Source organism: Ptychodera flava, chromosome 1 (assembly GCF_041260155.1).
Source record: "Ptychodera flava strain L36383 chromosome 1, AS_Pfla_20210202, whole genome shotgun sequence".
NCBI lineage: Eukaryota > Metazoa > Hemichordata > Enteropneusta > Ptychoderidae > Ptychodera > Ptychodera flava.
The window spans coordinates 12,953,540-12,958,016 of record NC_091928.1 but is presented as its reverse complement, the minus strand read 5'-3'; positions in this window follow the sequence as shown (position 1 = coordinate 12,958,016).

The window sequence follows — 4,477 nt, the reverse complement described above, 5'->3', positions numbered from 1 at the left end:
TGAATGATACTGGTGGAAATATGTCTGAGTTATGGCTCACTACATGAGAAAATCGTAACCACCGCCACGCAGCGATATTTGATCTTACTGTTTAAAAAATCAACACGTATATGTATGACATAAGTCAATGTCCAGGTAGAAACTTTGAATAAAATCAGTTGAGACTTGCCAAAGTCATGGCTCTCGACATAAAAAAAACCATAACAAAATTGCCACCATGTGGCCATATCGGACCATATCGAGAAACAAATCAAAGTACATATTTATATCGAAGTACATATGTATACTATAAGTCAATGTCCTTGTACCTACTTTGAATAAATTTGCTTGATACTGTCTAGTTTAGTTCAGGACATGGAAAATCGTAAATAAAATGGCCGCCTGGCAGCCATATTGGATCGTATCACAAAACAAATTGATGTGCATATCTATGACATTGGTTAATGTCCTTGTACCAACTTTGAATAAAATCCGTTGAAACATGTGTGAGTTATGGCTTTGTACATGAAAAAATTCTAATAAATGGCCGTCTGGTGGCCATATTGGATTGTATCGCAAAATAAATCAATGTGCATCTGTAGGTCATAGTGCTATGCCTTTGTGCCAAGTTTGAACAAAATTGGTTAAGCAGTGTCTGAGAAACTGTTGATGACGGACGGACGCACACATGGACGGGACCCAATCTGTAAGTCCCAGCCGGACTTAGTCCGCGGGGACTAAAAAAATAGTGTCAGGGACACTGTGCTCACATGTTTTGAATTGGTACATTTGAGAGTGATATAAACCAGCAACCTAGCTTTTGTATCCTGAAAAGTTCTTGCAGACATATCAAAGTGTGGGTACTGATGAACGTTCACTATTTGATTTGAACTATTCATAAATATCTATAATAAGATAAAGATGACATCTGGCCTAGAAGCTTAATATCTTTTATCCTTGGCACTGGGCGTGGGAGGCACGTCACATTGGAAGGTGTTATCAACTATCATGTACATACTTAAGGGACAAGCGGCCTTGGGACCAATATAGACCCTTTGTGATATATAGGACAATTGAAATGATGACACCCCTAGGAACCTCCATACTAAGTTTCAAATGAATTGGACCAGTGGTTTCAAAGAAGACTTTTAAAACCACAAATTGGAAAGTTGCCAAACATACAATTATGCAAATTTCATCACACTTCAAACAAATATGACAGAGGTTACCCCTACGAACCTACATACAAAGCTTAAAACCAATTAGAGTGCAGTTTCAGAGGAGATGATTTTTTTTTACCAACAATGGGAAAAATTGCCCCAAAACTACAAATATGCAAATTTCATCACAATGTCATCAATTCCGACTTAAGATCACCCGAAAACCTCCATACCAAGTTTCAAATAAATTGGAATTATGGTTTCAGTAAGAAGATTTTTTTAACAAAAATGGGAAACATTGCCCAAAAAATACAATTATGCAATTTAATCACAATATTTGAACAAGTCTGACTGATGTAACCCCTAGGGACCTCAATACCAAGTTTCAAATGAGTCAGACTTGCGATAACAGAGAAGAATCTTTTTTACCAAAAATGGCATTTTTAAAATCTAATTTGCATATTTTTGAAGAAATCACCAAAACGAAAATATCATCCGGGCATTTACACATCTTGCATTCACACTCCAAATATCAAGTCTATAGGTACTACGGTTCTCAAATTATTTGAGTGGACAGACATGACATACATACATACTGATGCCAACTTCAGCCTATACAATAAGCTCACATTGGTAAAGCAAAAGTAAGCTATAAAATCTTCATCAACTCCATGAACTCTAATACATAAAAATGAAGGAACAAGAATTCGATAAGGCTAAATGTAACTCTCAAAACTGTTTTACATGTGAAAGACAACCTATTTGAAAAAAAAAGTGAAGAGTATGGTACATCATATATTTTTTGTCTATGTTATCAATTGCGAGTTACCACATGAGGGTTCATCACATGCTAAATTCCTGAAAACGTTGGTTTTGCTGTGTTAAAGACAAAGCGTTTGAACAATTTTGAGCGAAAAAATTGAAGAGTACAGTACTTAATTTAAACATTTAATCAGAATTCAAATTTTGGAGTTACCTAATTTTGTTCATCACATGGTTAATTCCTAACTCTGTTGGTTTTGCTTTGTGGAAGAAGAACTGTTCAGACAGTTTGAAAGATAATAAATGTAGAATATGAAGAAGATGGTATTCACATATTTTGTTTTTCAAACTTAGGATTGTGGAGTTACCTCATGAGGTATATCAGATGGTAAATTCCTAACTCTATTGGTTTTGATGTGTTCAAAGACAAACTGTTTGTAATTTTTTGGAAGATAACAAGTGAAGACTATAGTGCCGCTGGTAAACATTTTCTTTTCAAAGTTAAAATTTCGAATAACCTCATGAGGTTCAACACGTTGTAAATTACTAACACTGTTGGTTTTGCAGTGTTCAATGACAAATCATTTGAACTTCTGAAATTTGAAAAGATAAGTTGGTTTTGATGTTTTCAACGACAAACTTTTACAACATTTAAAAAAAAACGAGTGAAAAGTATGGTACTTCATGTAAACATTTTAGTTCAGAGTTAAAATTATTGAGTTACCTAATAAGGTTATCACATGGTAAATTCCTAACTCAGTTGTTTTGCTGTGTTCAAAGACAAAGTGGTGGGATTTTGAAATTTGGAAAAATAACAGGTGAAGTGTATGGTATCTGCTGTAAACATTTTGTCAAGAATTAATATTATGGCGTTACCTCATGAGGTTAATCACATGGTAAATTATGAACTCTTTTGATGTGTTTAAAGACAAACTGTGGACATTTTTGAAAGCTAACAAATGTAGTATACGAAGAATATGGTACTTCATGTATTTTTACCCGAAAAATAATAATTTTTGAGTTACACCATGAGATAATCACATTATGAATTCCTATCTCCTGTTGGTTTTGATATGTTCAAAGTCAAACTGTTTGGGCATGTTTAAAAGATAGCAAGTGAAAAATTAACATATTTTTCCAATAAAAATTATTGAGTTACCTCAAGAGGTTCACCACATGGTAAATCTCAACTCTATTGGTTTTGCTGTGTTTAAAGACAACCTGTTTGGACATTATTGAAAGATAACAAGTGAAGAGTATGGCACTTCACATACTTTTTTTTCAAAGTTACAGTTTTGTCATTACCTCATTAGGTTCATCACATATAAAATTTCTAACTTTGTTGGTTTTGCTGTGTTCAAAGAGAAAGTGTTGGGAATATTTGGAAGATAACAAGTTGAAGACTAATAGTGATTCATGTTGACATTTTTTTCAAAATTAAAATTTTGGAGTTGCTGTAAGATATTCATCACATGGTAAATTCCTAACACTATTTGTCTTGAAGTGTTCAAAGACAACCTGTTTGCATATTTTTGAAAGAAAAGAAGTGAAGAATATGGTATTTCATATCCTTTTTTCAAAGTTACACTTTTGGAGTTACCTTATGAGAGTCATCGCATGTCAAATTCCAAATTTGTTGGGTTCTTGATATGGCCAAAAAGAATCCTCATGAGGAAACTCAAAAAGGTCTAATTTTGAAAAAAATGTGGTACCATAACTTCACTTTTTATATCTCAAAAATATCCAGTTTGTCTTCGAACACACCAAACGCAACAGACCAAGTAGGAATTTACCATGTGTTGAACGTCAGGGGGTAACTTCACAATTACATTAATTCTGAAAAACATTGTACACACAGAAACTCAGAGTCAAGGTAATCTAACAATCTGAATGCAAAACAGCTATCATTATACATCTCCTACAACTGTTTCTTTGCTCTCCTCTCATATGCTATTGCCCTGCTTTTAACATGTGCCATTTCAGCAATTTCAAGTTTCTGTTGCTCAAAACATTTTTTTATTTGCTAAGCATTTTTCAGCTTCGGCCTTTGTGACTATTTTATTCTTTCTAATGTGTGACATGAAATGGCTGTCAATGGCGGCTTCTTCTGCTTCAGTTAAAATTTTGGAATTACCTCATGAGGTTCATCACGTTGTAAATTACTACACTGTTGGTTTTGCAGTGTTCAATGACAAACCATTTGAACTTCTGAAATTATGAAAGATAAGTTGGTTTTGATGTTTTCAAAGACAAACTTTTTGTAACATTTTAGAAAAACGACAAGTAAAAAGTATGGTACTTCATGTAAACATTTTAGTTCAGAGTTAAAATTATTGAGTTACCTAATGAGGCTAACACTTGGTAATTAATTCCCAGCCCTGTTGTTTTGCTGTGTTCAAGGGCTAAGTGGTGGGATTTTGAAATTTTGAAAAATAACAGTTGAAAAGAATGGTACCTGTTGTAAACATTTTGTCAAGAATTAATATTATGGCATTACCTCATGAGGTTCTTCACATGGTAAATTCTGAATTCTGTTGCTTTTGATGTGTTTTAAATACAAACAGTGGACATTTTTC